General features: G+C 43.6%; 2 protein-coding genes across 3 annotated transcripts in view; one reads left to right on the top strand and one right to left on the bottom strand.

The window, feature by feature from the left end:
* The window catches only part of CAMK1D (calcium/calmodulin dependent protein kinase ID), a 489620-nt gene that overhangs the window by 444881 nt on the left and 28616 nt on the right, over window positions 1-16123 (bottom strand). The window lies entirely within an intron of this gene.
* The window catches only part of UPF2 (UPF2 regulator of nonsense mediated mRNA decay), a 484524-nt gene continuing 468695 nt past the window's right edge, over window positions 295-16123 (top strand). Inside the window, exon 1 of the mRNA XM_015146458.3 lies at window positions 295-298. The gene's annotated coding sequence lies outside the window, so the exon portion shown is untranslated. The remainder of the gene's footprint in view (window positions 299-16123) is intronic.

Genomic DNA, 16123 nt, shown 5'->3' with positions numbered 1-16123 from the left:
GCAGTGGCTCACACGTGTAATCTCAGCACTTTGGGAGGTCAAGGTGAGCAGATCACCTGAGGTCAGGAGTTCGAGATCAGCCTGGCCAACATGGCAAAACCCCATCTCTACTAAAAACACAAAAACCAGCCAGGCACGGTGGCACACACATGCCTGTAGTTCCAGCTACTTGGGAGGCTGAGCCAGGAGAATTGCTTGAACCCAAAAGTCAGGTTGCCGTGAGATGAGATCGCACCACTACTGCACTCCAGCGTGAGTGACAGGGCAAGGCTCTGTCTCAAAAAAAAAAAGGGGGGGGGGCGCCTTGGAATTTCCCCCCTCCCAAAGTGGAGGGGAAAATAACCTAGAGCCCAAGGCAGTCTCCCAAAATATCCGTGAAGGAGCCACTGGAGGAAGGGTCTTCTCCGGTGAAGGCATTTCTGGAGCAGATCCTAGAAGCCTCCTGAGAGTCACCTCAAGCTACTCAAAGAACAAGCGAAGACGCCAGGCTGGCAAGATGCCTACAGAAAGGGAGGTTCCCGGGGGAGAAAAGAGCTGAGGTTTCTTCCCTCCCACAACGGGCTCCATCTGCTTACTCACTCATGACAGCAACTAAGCACTGGTGGGGCGCCAGCAGGGGCGAAAGGGAAATTTTCCAGCCCAATCTTTCACAGTGAATAAAATAGTTCAGAACTTACATCCCAATACAGGATAGTTAGCATTTCTTGAGCAATTATGATGACATAAAAATACACATACAGGCCAGGTGTGGTAGTTCATGCCTATAATGCTAGCATTTTAGGAGGCTGGGGTGGGCGGACCGCTTGAGCCCAGGAGTTCGAGACCAGGCTGAGCAACATAACGAGACCCCATCTCCACCAAACAAAATACAAAAATTAGCCAGGGTTCCAGCTACTCGGGAGGCTGAAGTGGGAGGGTCGCTTGAGTCTTGGCAGTGGAAGTTGCAGTGAACTGACACTGCACCATTGTACTCCAGCCTGGGCCATGCAGCCAGACCCTGTCTCAAAAAAAAAAAAAATGAGATACACATAACTTTCATTAAGAGTTTACAACGTCTACATATATACACGTATCTCAAACTCAATGAAAGTTAGCCATTATATATTACACATATAATGTGTGTGTCAAAGCACGGAATATGTCACTACTCTATGAATAGCAATAATTGTAAAATGAAATATGTAAGGGTAACTTTTTTTTTTTGAGATGGAGTCTCTCTCAGTCACCCAGGCTGGAGGGCAGTGGTGCAATCTCAGCTCACTGCAACCTCCACCTCCTGGGGTTAAGCAATTCTCCTGCCTCACCCTCCTGAGTAGCTGGGACTACAAGCGCCCGCCACCACACCTGGCTAATTTTTTTTGTATTTTTAGTAGAGACAGGGTTTCACCATGTTGGCCAGGCTGGTCTCAAACTCCTCACCTCAAGTGATCCGCCCGCCTTAGCCTCCCAAAGTGCTGGGATTACAGGCGTGTGCCACTGCACCTGGCTGGGTAAAGTTATCTTCTTAGTTCTACATTATTTTTTTTTATTAAAGTATTAAAACATTATATTGTATGTGAATTTACTTTAAACCTCTTTTTCTGCTAACTAATGTATGATTATTATAGAAAATCTAGGAAATACAGTCAGGCAAGAAGGAGAAAATTAAAGTCATCTGTCATTTCAACACCTTGAGATGACTGCTGTTAATATCATGAATGTACACACACTTCCAGCCTTCTCCCTACAAATATCATTACAAATGTTCTTCCACAAGATTGGGATAATATTATTTGTTAACTTATTTTTTACATTAAGCAGTATATTGTCTGCCCACGTCCTTCAATAACATTCTGCATCGCAACTTAAAGTCTGCAGAGTATCCCATTATATTGATGTGCCATAGTTTATTTTATATTAGCAGTTTCAACTTTCTATTTTTTATTTTTATTTATTTATTTATTTATTTATTTATTTATTTATTGAGATAGGGTTTGTCAGTTTGTAGCCCAGGCTGGAGTGCAGTGGTACAATCTCAGCTCACTGCAACCTCCACCTCTGGGCTTCAAGCAATCCTCCTACCTCAGCCTCCACAGTAGCGGGGACTATAGGCACACACCACCATACCCAACTAATTTTTGTACTTTTTGTACAGACAGGGTCTCACTATATTGCCCAGACTAGTCTTGAACCTCTGAGTTCAAGCAATCTGTCCACCTTGGCCTCCCAAAGTGCTGGAATTATGTACAGGAGCCACCACGCTTAGCTCTATTTGAACTTTCAGTTGCCATAGGAAATACTCCACAGATTGATTTCTTTTTTTTGTAAAAGCGTCATTGAGATACAATCCACAATTCACCAATTTAAAATGTACAATTCAGGCCAGGCACAGTGGCTCACGCCTGTAATCCCAGCATTTTGGGAGGCCAAGGCAGGTGGATTACCTGAGGTCAGGAGTTCAAGACCAGCCAGACCAACATGCTGAAACCCAGTTCCTACTAAAAATACAAAATTAGCCAGGTGTGGTGGTGCTTGCCTGTAATCCCAGCTACTTGAGAGCCTGAGGCAAGACAATCACTTGAACCCGGGAGGTGGAGGTTGCAGTGAGCCAAGATTGCACCACTGCACTCCAGCCTGGGCAACAAGAGCAAATCTCCATCTCAAAAAAAAAAAAAGTATAATTCAATGGTTCTTAGTACAATTACACAACTGTGTAATGACCATCACAATCAATTCTGGAACATTTTCATCTTTTCTCCCCAAGAAACATCGTACCTTTTATCAGTCATTTTCCATTACTCTTCAACTATCCTCCAACCCCCAGCCTTGGGCAACCACTAATCTACTTTCTGTGTCTATAGATTTGTCTACTCTGGATACTTTATATAAATAGAATCACACAATATATAGTTTCTCGTGACTGGCTTCTTTCACTTAGCAAAATGTCTTCAAGGTTCAGCCATGAGTTGCAGCATATATCAATGCTTAATTCATTTTTACAGCCAAATATCACATCATTGTAAGGATATGTACACTTTCTTTATCCATTCATCTACTGATAAACATTTAAGTTGTTTCTGCTCTTTGGCTACATCAATAACACTGCCATGAACATTCATATACAGGTTTTCATATTGGCACATATTTTCATTTCTCTTGGATGTATACCTAGGAACAGAATGGATGGCACATTTAGTAATGCCACATTGAACCTCTTGAGGAATGACTGCTTTCCAAAGCAGCTTCACCATTTTACATCCACACCAGCAGCCTAGGAGAGTTCTAGCCTCTCTACATCTTCACCAACGCTTGTTATTATCTATCTTTTTATTACAGTCATCCTAGCGGGTATGAAGTGACATCTAATTGTGGTTTTGATTTGCATTTCCCAGACGGCTAAAAACGTTGGGCATCTTTTCATGTACCTTCTTTGGAGAAATGCCTGTTCATCTCCTTGGCCCATTTTTAATTGGGTTATCTATTAATTATTGAGTTACAAAAGTTTTCAACATATTTTAGATTCAAAACCTTTACAGATTTTCAAAACACATTTCCCATTCTGTGAGTTGTCTTTTCACAGTCTTGATGGTATCTTTTGATGCACAATTTCTGATGAAATACAATGTATCTATTTCTGTTGCCTGTGCTTTCAAGGCATGAAATTTTACATCTATGTTTTCTTCTAAGAGTTTTATAGTTTTAGTTCTTATATTAGGTCACTGATCCATTTTGAGTTAATTTTTACATACAGTGTGAGACAACGGTCTAAATTCATTCTTTTATATATGAATATCTAGTTGCTCCGGCACTATTTTTTCAAAAGACTATTCTATCTTAACCAATAAGATAATCAAAAGAAAATAAACCATAAACGTGAGAGTTTATTTCTGGACTCTCAACTCTAGTCCACTGATCCATACACCAGGACCACACCGTCTTGATTACCGTAGCTCTGTAGTAAGTTTTTAATCAAATTGTGAGTCATCCAACTTTGCTCTTCTTTTTCAAGACTCTTTTGGCTATTTTGGGTTCCCTGCATTTTCCATATGAATTTTAGGATCACCGTCTCAATTTTTGCAGAAAGGGCAAGCTGAGATTTTGAAAGGTATTTTGTTTAATCTATAGATCAGTTTGGGGATTTCTACTAACTCCACAACATTAAGTCTTCCAATCCATAGACACAGGATGTCTTTCCATTTGTTTAAGTCTTCATTAATTTCTTTCAGTGATGTTTTATAGTTTGCAATGTACAAGTCTTGAACTTCTTTGGTCAAATTTACTCCTAAATATCTTATTCTTTTTTTATTTTTATTTTTTATTTTTTTTTTTTTTTTGAGACGGAGTCTTACTCTGTCCCCCAGGCTGGAGTGCAGTGGTGCGATCTCAGCTCACTGCAAGCTCTGCATCCCCGGTTCACGCCATTCTCCTGCCTCAGCCTCCTGAGTAGCTGGGACTACAGGCGCCCGCCACCGCGCCTGGCTAATTTTTTGTATTTTTAGTAGAGACGGGGTTTCACCATGGTCTCGATCTCCTGACCTTGTGATCCACCCGCCTCAGCTTCCCAAAGTGCTGGGATTACAGGCATGAGCCACCGTGCCCGGCCCTAAATATCTTATTCTTATTGATGATATTATAAATGGGATTGTTCTCTTAATTTCTTTTTTTATTTTTCCTTGCTATCATATACATATATAATTCATTTTTGCATATTGATCTTGGATCTTGCAGTCTTGGTGAACTCATTTATTAAATGGAATAATTATGTAGGTGATTCCTTAGGATTTTCTCCCTACAGGATCATCTCATCTGCAAATAGAGATCGTTTTACTTCTTCCTTTACAATCTGGATACCTTCTATTTCATTTTCTAACTACGTTGGCTAGAACCTCCACTACAAAGTTGAACGGGGGTGGCGCCAACAGGCACTCTTGTGTTGCTCCTGATGTTAGTTAAGATAAAGCGTTCATTCTTTCTCCATTCTTTCATTGCTTTTAGCTCTGTGAGTAGACTTTTTAAAACTATTTGTTTAAAAGGTTATTTTGCTGTTATGTCCATTCCTAAGAGGACCTAAGTATGCTTCTTTCCCAATACACAACTTCCTTAATATTTAGTTATCTTACAGATTTTCAACATTCTTTATGCTCGCACTAGGTAAGAGAAAATAACATGCTCGAGTATTTCTGAAGTTCAAGACTTGAAATGGGCGTTATTTAATAAAACCCAATGTCTGTGATGAGATAAACAGCTGCTAATATAAAGTCCAAGCAATGGCCATTCATGTCAGTTTGACATTTCCCCAAGTTGCAAGTCACTCAATTTACTGCTGAAAATAAAGGCTTTATTCTGAGCACGTTCCGAAATTCAGTATCAATTTTCCTGCTTCGACATTCCCTGAGTTCTCATTCTGTTGCTCACCAAAATTAGTTCCAGCACAAAAAGCTCTTTACAGTAACAAAAAGAAAAAAAAAAAAAAGGAAAGATCTATTCTAATTTTATTTAAATCTTAAAAACAAAGAGGGATTTGACACTTAGCTAATTTAATTATTTAGTACCAAATACTTCATATAAAAAAACTACACTCTGAAACCTGGATTATGTGGTTTGATGCTCTAAACAAATTATATTAGAGCAACAGCTTGGTTAGCTAGAACGCATAGAAAGAAGTGCAGGGGAAACGTGTGGACTTTGGAAGACCTGGCTTCAAATCCCAGATCTGTCCATTACTAGCTGTACTTCCTTGGACAAGTTATTTCTCTTCCATGTGCCAATTACAAAAAAAAAAAAAAAAACCACTGCTATTTGCAGGCATGTCGTAAAGATTAAACGACACATTTAATCAAAGTGCTTGGAAGGAACACAGAAAGTGCTATTATTACTTGAAGTCATAGATTTTTGTTTGTTTGTTTGTTTGTCTCAGATGAAGTCTCACTCTGTTGCCCAGGCTGGAGTGCAGTGGCACGATCTCAGCTCACTGCAGTGATCTCAGCTCACTGCAACCTCCGCCTCCCGAGTTAAAGAGATTCTCCTGCCTCAATCTCCCAAGTAGCTGGGATTACAGATGCCAGCCACCATGCCCAGCTAATTTTATATTTTTAGTAGAGATGGGATTTCACCATGCTGCCAGGCTGGTCTGGAATTCCTGACCTCAGGTGATCTACCCACCTTGGCCTCCCAAAGTGCTGAGATTACAGGTGTGAGCCACCATGCTCATCCTGGTTTTTAAACTTTTATAGCTAAAATCTTTCTAAACAGTATTAGCATTTTTATGTCTGGGTATGATAGTAAACAGACTATTGTACCTTTCATTTCTGAGCATTTCATGTGAAAGATCCTATATAAGTTACCAAAAGGTGTGTCAGGCTCACCCACAAGTACCTTATCATCTAGTATAAACAAGTGTGATGCATACCATAAGGATTTCGCATACATTATCATTACAAGATATGACACAGATAAAAGGTGTCCACAGGACTGACTATATAGTGAGAGGCTGGGCACACATTCTACAACATGGTTTTCATTAATATAATCCAAATATTAGCTCAGATAATTGTTACAACTGTTCTCCCTAAGAGGTGGTACAGTAAGTCCTCACTTAATGTCCAATCAGTTCTTGGAAATTGACTGGAAGCAAAATAACATACTCGAATATCATCATTTTGGTCAACATCATTTCATTACAACACTGATGAAAAAAATGAAAAAAATGGGTTTTGTTACATCATTTCGCTTAAAGTCAGTTTCCAAGGAAAATGGGCTGGTATGGAAAAATCCACGCAGTGTCAGAAGTGTCATGACCATATGGTAAAACAGTTTTTTTCTTTTAAAAGGATTTACTCTTGCTTTATAGTCCTAAGTCACCTGAAAGGCCATGTCTCTGCTCTGAAAACTCATCAGGCAACAGCACGGTCAAACTCATCATTTCTACCAATTAAACATGCCTCTGGTACCAGCTAATTGGCACATCTGGGATCATCCGATTAGCAAGACAGTGAACACGGACCAGACTCCGAATGTGAACACGGACTGCTTCTGTGTACCACGCCACAATCGTCAGAGAACTCAGACTGTATCATGGATTCTCAGCAGCTTGCACTGTCTTCTTACAAAAACTTGAGAATTGGCCGGGCACAGTGGCTCAAGCCTGTAATCTCAGCAATTTGGGAGACCGAGGCAGGCAGATTACTTGACGTCAGACCAGCCTGGCCAACAAGGTGAAACCCGTCTCTACTAAAAATACAAAAATTAGCTGGGTGCAGTGGCGTGCGCCTGTAATCCCAGCTACTCGGGAGGCTAAGGCAGGAGAATTGCTTGAACCTGGGCGTCGGAGGTTGCAGTGAGCCAAGATCGTGTCACTGCACTCCACCTGGCTGACAAAGGGAGACTCCGTCTCAAAAAAAAAAGAAAGCAATATGATTTTCTAGTCCTTCCGACATCTTTTAAGAACCGCTACCCAAGATTTCTCCTTGCAGGATTCAGAAGCAATCACCCAAGTCAAGCCGTGACGACCCCAGGAAGGGAACAGCATTCATTCTACAACTTTATAAGATGCGGGGCCCATTGTCACTGCTCAATGTATGTACAAAGCTGACCTCCTTTTGCTATTATTTTCAAGACACGACCAGTTCTTCTTTTCATTCCTACTTCCTTTTTTATTTCCAATAAAGGGAAAAGGCAGGCTTTCACCTAAATCAAAATGGAAGAGTCATAAAAATGTACAAGCTACTTCACACAGGCATACGCTTTTCATTGATTTCATCTCAACCTCAAACCATTCATTTTAACTCAAAAACAACCTGACAAATGACCAGGACAATTATATCATTACTAAATATGTGAGCCTTAAATTAGTTGAGAAATGCTTTTTTTTTTTAATTAGAGAAGTCTCACTCTGTTGCCCAGGTTGGAGTGCAGTGGTGCAATCTCAGCTCACTGCAATCTCTGCCTCCTGGGTTCAAGCGATTCTCCTGCCTCAGCCTCCTGCGTAGTTGGGACTACAGGCATGTGCCACCACGCCTGGCTAATTTTTGTATTTTTAGTAGCAACGGGGTTTCACTGTGTTAGCCAGGATGGTCTCGATCTCTTGACTTCGTGATCTGCCCGCCTTGGCCTCCCAAAGTGCTGGGATTAGAGGCGTGAGCCACCACGCCTGGCCAAGAAATGCTCTTAAACGTATATTGACTTGGGTGGTATCATGATAAGAAAAATCTTTCCCTTTTTTCCGAGCAATAATCACATGAAAAACCAAAGTGCAATTATGTTATCAGCTTCATAAAAGGAAGGATTTGTTTGGCCTCCTTTGTGTTGTCAAACTCAATAATCATTACAAAACATAGGCTCCAAGTGTGACGGATTCCTTGTAGCCTTAAAAACCTTTACTCTCATACTTAAAATCATTGATCCTTTTAATTGGAAGGTGACACAGTATCACAATAATTGCTCTGCTAGATTCAGAACTAAGGAAAAAAAGGTTTCACCTGATGCTCAATCAATCAGCGATGACTCCTCTTTTTTTTTTTTTTTTTTTTTTTGAGACAAAGTCTCACTCTGTCACTCAGGCTAGAGTGCAGTGGTGCAATCTCAGCTCACGGGTTCACGCCATTCTCCTGTCTCAGCCTCCCAAGTAGCTGGGACTACAGGCGACCACTACCATGCCTGGCTAATTTTCTGCATTTTCAGTAGAGACGGGTTTCACCGTGTTAGCCAGGATGGTCTTGATCTCCTGACCTCGTGATCCGCCCGTCTCGGCCTCCCAAAGGGCTGGGATTACAGGCGTGAGCCACCGCGCCCCGGCCGCCTCTTCTTTACTGTCCCCACCCCACACCCATATATACTTATCCAGGTGAACATTCACTGTTGTTAATGTTCCTCTCCCATCATTCCTTGCAATGAGAGCCCCAAAACTTTACAGGTACAGGGCCCATGAATTGTAAACTTCAGAGACAAGAAGAAAACACATGGTCAATACCTTCCCTCTTTCTAGCTCTGCAGGACCACATAGAAAATACCATGAAAGGGTTTTTTGTTTTGTTTTGTTTTGTTTTTTGACACAGAGTCTCGCTCCATCCACCCAGGCTGGAGTGCAATGGCACGATCTTGGCTCACTGCAACCTCTGCCTCCCCGATTGAAACAATTCTCCTGCCTCAGCCTCCCAAGCAGCTGGGATTACAGGCACCCACCACGACGCCCAGCTAAATTTTGTTGTTGTTGCTGTATTTTTAGCAGAGATGGGGTTTCGCCATGTTGGCCAGCCTAGTCCTGAACTCCTGACCTCAGGTGACCCGCCCACCTCAGCCTCCCAAAGTATTGGGATTACAGGCACGAGCCACCGTACCTGGCCAAAAGGATCCCTATTAATTGCTCCTTGAGGAGAGAACAGGTTGTGTCTTTTCTGTGTTTCTATCCACTGACCTGTAATAGAATGGAAACATGTACATACCAAATATCAAACATCTGTGGCTATGCTTTCACTTATCAGTTATCAGGAAGCTTAGCAATCCTTGCCCTTCACATGCAAGGGCAACATCTCAAAACAATACCTTTTTTTTTTTAAGTTCTCCTAAAAGATTTACACTGATCCATCCACTTTCTGGCACATTTTTGAAAGATATTTAGACAGGAGTCGAGTCGTATCTGGCCATGAATCTGAATGGTAAAAACTGGTCCCATATTAAGTTATTTTATTTTATTTTTATTTATTTATTTATTTACTGAGACAAAGTTTCGCTTCCCCACCCAGACTGAAATGCAGTGGTGCCATCTCGGCTCACTGCAACCTCCGCCTCCAGGGTCAAGTGATTCTCCTGCCTCAGGCTCCCAAGTAGCTGGGATTACAGCTGTGTGCCACCACGCCCAGCTAATTTTTGTATTTTTAGTAGAGACGGGGTTTCACCATGCTGTCCAGGATGGTCTGGAACTGCTGACCTCAGGTGATCCACCAGCCTCAGCCTCCCAAAGTGCTGGGATTACAGATGTGAGCCACCAAGCCTGGCCCCAAATTAAGTGGTTTTAGCCAACATTTTTGAGCACTTAAACACCAGGCATTAAATAAACAAAAAACTCATACGACTTATCTCACGAAAACCTCATCACAACCCTATATAATATAAACCATTATGATTCCCATTTTAGGAACTATAAGTAGAGGTTCAGCATCATGCAGACAAGTCCCTGGGGAGGAGTCACGCTGAGATTCAGGCCTAAGCAGTGTTATATTCGTCCAGAGACCACCGTCTACTTATAAGATCCATTGACTGAGAAAGCCTGCAGGCCATAATATTTTAAGAACATCTCAAATTTTTTTCAAAATAGCACCTCAAAGATTTTCTTGCTCTGCCAAAAGAAATGCATGTTTGGCCAGGTTCGGTGGCTCAGGCCTCTAATCCCAACACTTTGGGAGGCCAAGGCAGGCAGATCACCTGAGATCAGGAGTTTGAGACCAGCCTGACCAATATGGTGAAACCTCGTCTCTACTAAAAATACAAAAATTACCTGGGTATGGTGGTATGCGCCTGTAGTCCCAGCTACTTGGGAGGCCGAGACAGGAGAATCGCTTGAACCCGGGAGGCGAAGGTTGCAGTGAGCCGAGAGCACACCACTGCACTCCAGCCGGGTGACAGCCGGCAAGACTGTCTCAAAAAAAAAAAAAAAAAAATAGAAAAAGAAATGCATGCTCACACTTGGATAGAGATCTCACAAGAAAAAACTTTTCCAAGTATCCAGTAAACTCTAATGCTCAATAAACTTTTTTAACCACTAACCCTAAGAAAATTTTAGTCACCAAAATGCCTTTGACAGTAGGCTAAAAAGAGTAGAGAAGAAGGTTTTATAACTGAAAGGGATTGGGATCAGCTACCTGATTTGTGGGACCCAGAGTGAAATGAAAATGGGGATACCCTTGTTCAAAAAAATGTATATACTAACGGGCCAGTCACAGTGGTTCGTGCCTATAATCCCAACACTTTGGGAGGTCAAGGCCAGGAGTTCAAGAGTAGCATGGGCAATATAGCGTGGCCCCATTTCTTAAAAAAAAAAAAATTGAAGTTTGCCAAGTGTGGTGGTGTGCACCTGTGGTCCCAGTTACACGGGAGGCTGAGGCAGGAGGATCACCTAAGCACAGGAGTTAGAGGCTGCAGTTAGCTATGATCACACCACCTGACTCTAGCCTGGGCAATAGAGTGAGACCCTGCGTCTAAAAAGTACATCTATTAAAACATAAAGTAGTAAGGGCTTTAAGACGGAGAGAGCAGTGCGTTAGATGAAGTGTGGAGCCCTTTGCACATGCACCCCTGGGCAGCCATGCAGCGTGAACGCCCATGAGGCCGGCCCGGGAAATAACTGGTGTCTAGTCCCCCAGAGGTCACATTGGACTCCAGAGGAACGAGGCCTCACAGGAAACTGGTACCGTGTCCATGCCTAATTAGCTGGGTGTGGTGGTGCGTGCCTATAGTCCCAGCTACTCTGGAGGCTGAGGTGGGAGGATCACCTGAGCCCAGGAAGTCAAGGCTGCAGTGAGCCATGATCACGCCACCGCACTCCAGCCTGGGCAACAGAGGGAGAGCTTATCTCAAAAAAAAAAAAAAAGACATTAAAAAATAAAAACAGGCCAGGTGCTGTGGCACACATCTGTAATCCCAGCACTTTGGGAAGCTGACGCGGATGGATCACCTGAGGTCGGGAGTTTGAGACTAGCCTGGCCAACATGGCGAAGCCTTGTCTCTACTAAAGATACAAAATTTAGCTGGGCGTAGTGGTGCGCGCCTGTAATCCCAGCTACTTAGGAGGCTGAGGCAGAAGGATCGCTTGAACCTGGGAGGTGGAGGTTGCAGTGGGCTGAGATTGCACCACTGTACTCCAGCCTAGGTGAAAGAGGGAGACTCCATCTCAAAAAAATAAAAAATTTTAAAAAAAATTTTAAAAACCTCCCATTCCCTATGAACCCCTAAACACTTCATAGCATGCTTACATCACCTGCCATCTGCCACTCTGCATGGTCGGGACATGGGTTTGCATCACATTTTCTCTGTTAAGAGCTCAGGGGGCAGTCCAGATGCAGTGGCTCATTCCTATAATCCCAGCACTTTCGGAGGCCGAGGCAGGAGGATCACCTGAGGTCAGGAGTTCAAGACCAGGCTGGCCAATATGGTGAAATCCCATCTCTACTAAAAACTTAAAAATTAGCTGGGCAACACAGTGACACTCTGTGTGTGTCTCTCTCTGTGTGTGTGTGTGTGTGTGTGTGTGTGTGTGTGTGTGTGTGTGTGTATAAAAAGGCTGGGTGCAGTGACTCATGCCTGTGATCCTAGCACTTTGGGAGGCTGAGGTGGGCAGATCACTTGAGATCAGGAGTTCAGGACCAGCCTGACCAACATGGTGAAACCCCGTCCATACTGAAAATACAAAAATTAGCCAGGTGTCACGGCGGGCATCTGTAATCCCAGCTGCTCAGGAGGCTGAGGCAGGAGAATCAGCTAAACCCAGGAGGCGGAGGTTGCAGTGAGCCAAGAGGGCACCACTGCACTGCAGCCTCGTGTCAGAGCGAGACTCTCAAAAAAAAGAAAGAAAGGAAAGAGCCAGGTGGCAAAATTGACCAACCAGGGCAAGGAAGCCCCTTTACAGTAATGGTTAGGAGAGCTGGCTCCTGGCCATTCCCTGTGTCCTGCCATTCCTCATGAACTCCTGAAACACGGTACCGTGTCCTACAGATCCCACAGGCTTACTCCAGTCTCTGTGTCCTTGCTCATGTAGTATCTCCTGCTTCCAGAGCCCACCACTGATTCTTCAGGGCCAACTCAAATCTGATCTCTGCCACCCACTGCTCCCAGATGCTTGCAGCCTACTTTGGGCTTCTCTGCCTTTACCCTTTCAGTCTTCAACTCATGCTCTTGAGGGTCAGTTGTCCTATATTTTTGTTTTTTTAGAAATATTTTTGCGAGCCAGGCACGGTGGCTCACAACTGTAATCCCAACACTTTGGGAGGCCGAGGCAGGTGGGGTCACAAGGTCAGGAGTTCAAGACCAGCCTGGCCAACATGGCAAAACCTCCTCTCTACTAAATATACGAAAAATTAGCCAGGCATGGTGGCGTACACCTGTAATCTCAGCTACTCAGGAGGCTGAGGCAGGAGAATCGCTTGTACCGGGAAGTGGAGGTTGCAGTGAGTCGAGATCACGCCATTGCACTCCAGCCTGGGCGACAGGGTAAGACTCCGTCTCAAAAAAGAAAAAAAAAGAAATATTTCTGTGGAGATGGGGGGTCTCACTATGTATTGCCCAGGCTGGTCTCGAACTCCTGGCCTCAAGTGATCCTCCTGCCTCGGCCTTCCAAAGTTCTGGGGTTATAGGGGTGAGCCACTCACTGTACCTGACCTGTTTCGCTTTTGGGAGAACTTTCTCTGATGCAGCCGAAAGCTTCATAAGAGCAGGGGACACTTTCTTGCATGTGATCTCTTACACGTGATTTTCCAAACTACCTAGCACACTGAGTAATGGATGGAGAGTTTATCTGGTTCTGTTTTAAAAATCCCAAGTAATGGAATTGTCTCCACAGTGGTTTAGAGAACCTGCTTTTCTAAATGTTTTTGTTACTGATAAGTCCTTGAGAATGTTCCCCCGCTATTTTCTTCCTCTGGATTTCATCTCTGTAAATCACCCCCTCCTTCCGTGTGAGGATTGCTCACGGTGTGGATTAGCTGCAATGAGTGTTTAACCACGGGGCTTTGCCCTGCCTCCCCCCTCGCCTGTTTACATGCCCTTTTCTTTGTCTACCACATTGCTGTGCTCGGGAAAGGGTGAGCTGTCAGGGAAATGTCATTAGGATGCTGCCTTGGTGCTGCTGGTACTCCAAAAACAGATTCTTGCCCAGTAATGGCCTCAAGCTGAACATAAATGACATTTGGCTTCTTCTATTCTTCCATTCGTTGGGTATCCCGGGCTGCCTGTGTCCTAGGGGCATGCCTGCTGAATACCATTACTCTATTATTTCTTCGTTGGGGTTTCCTCCTCTCAAACACGGCTTGTTGCAGCCTTGGCGTGATTTATGGGAAGCAGTGTGTATCTGGCGTTTTTCATTTTTTACCCTTTACAGATTGTACCCTTTTGCAGTTTTAAGACTTTCAGTCTGTATGCCGATTTCTCTAAAACCAGACCATGCGGGTGGGCGCGGTGGCTCACGCCTGCAATCCCAGCACTTTGGGAGGCTGAAGTGGGTGGATCACTTGAGGCCAGGAGTTGGAGACCAGCCTGGCCAACATAGCGAAACCCTGTCTCTACTAAAAATACAAAAAATACAAAAATCGGCCAGGTGTGGTGGCAGGCACCTGTAGTCCCAACTCCCCGGGAGGCTGAGGCAGGAGAATCGCTTGAACCTGGGAGGTAGAGGTTGCAATCAGCTGACATCATACCACTGCACTCCAGCCTGGGCGACAGAGGGAGACTCTGTTTCAAAAAAAAAAAGAAAAACAAATAAAAAGAATAACATGCTTATGGTGTTTGGATTTCTGCTTGGCACCGGGGTACCTCCTTAGACACTCGATGGGGGCTTTACTCCATCACCAACCCTGTGGTTTAAGTACTGTTTGACACATGAGGAGAACTGACTGGCCTCGGGTCACATGACTAAAAGAATAAGTCACAGGGCCAGGATTTGAACCCAGATCTGTGTGAAGCAGCTTCTGGAAGGCTGTGCTGATTGAGACGGAACAGACTATTCCAGAGCCGGCTTTGAGCCTCCTCTAAGGCAGGTCTTGGGAAACTCCACCACCTGCCACTGGTCCAGGGAGTGCTGCCAGGGGGACCTTCATGTGATGGTGTGAAGAGTCTCTGTCAGTTTATTATTGAGTCGTCAGACCTGTACTTCTGTCACGCGTCTCCTGAGGCCCAGTGGAGGCCTTGCCTGGAGGCTGGAGCTGGAAATCACCTTAGGCTTTGCAGGTGAGGATGCAGGGGTCTGGACTCCCCCACCTGGCTCACACTCCTGAGAAGCCTCTGTGCTGAGAGAGGAGTGGGCTTAGTAACCATTTATTTTCTTTTCTTTTCTTTTTTTTGAGACAGTCTCCCTCTGTCGCCCAGGCAGGAGTACAAGGGCGTGATCTCGGCTCACTGCAACCTCCACCCTCCACCTCCCAGGTTCAAGAGATTTTCCTGCCTCAGCCTCCCCAGTAGCTGGGATTACAGGCACCTGCCACCACGCCCTACTAATTTTTGTATTTTTAGTAGAGATGAGGTTTCACCATGTCGGCCAGGCTGGTCACAAACTCCTGACCTCAAGTGATCCTCCTGCCTCGGCCTCTCAAAGTGCTGGGATTACAGGTGTGAGCCACCGCGCCCAGCCTTAGTAACCATTTTTATAGGTCAAGCACACATTTTGTTATTGCATGGCTATTTCTCTCCTGGCAAATGAAGATAATAATTTTTGAAACATCCAGAGAACCCTGAGATTTCGAATCAGGCTGTTGGCAAACAAAACAAAACAAACAAATTTAAAAAAATAAAACATAATGTTCCTCCCAGGGTTCTGGCAAACAAAATGTAGCATTCTCTGGAACTTTTAAAAAAACGTATATGATCTTTATAGTTTAGGTATCCATTGGCAAAAGGTCATAGAAAATTCAGTCAGATATCCAGAAATTCAGACAAAGTCAGTTTTATTTTCTCAAATGGCTAAAACATGTTTTTGTCCTTGTCCTCTTATATGAGTGGATGTTGTCCTGGTCACTTAAGCAGGTGAGTGAGCAGAACAGATTTTCTTTGACTTGAAGCTCAATGTTCTTCCCTTACTTAAGATTTTTTGCTTTTGTTGCTGCCTTGTTCTGCTTGCACTAAAATAATGATTTTTCTTTTCTTGTTACAATGTATTACAAATATTATTCAGGAGTTTATTAGGTCACATTGACTTTGTTTCAGGGCTTGTTAATTTTAAGAAGTCATTATAAACAAGCTGTGTCATAAAGGACGCATCATATAGGAATGCACTTCAGTGATTTCTTCATATTTTTAATAATGGGAGAACGCCAGGAGATCGTGCATGGGAAAATTAAAAATCTCAAACACCCAGTCTCTTAAGAAAGATGATCTGGCATGATGTGAAGAGTTGCTCATTGCTTCTGTTTAGGATATGTTTGGAAATCTCTGTGGCTCTTGAGAT

The sequence above is a fragment of the Macaca mulatta genome, chromosome 9 (assembly GCF_049350105.2).
Source record: "Macaca mulatta isolate MMU2019108-1 chromosome 9, T2T-MMU8v2.0, whole genome shotgun sequence".
Lineage (NCBI taxonomy): Eukaryota > Metazoa > Chordata > Mammalia > Primates > Cercopithecidae > Macaca > Macaca mulatta.
Note: the sequence above shows the minus strand (reverse complement) of the source record. Positions and strands in the feature narration are given on the sequence as shown.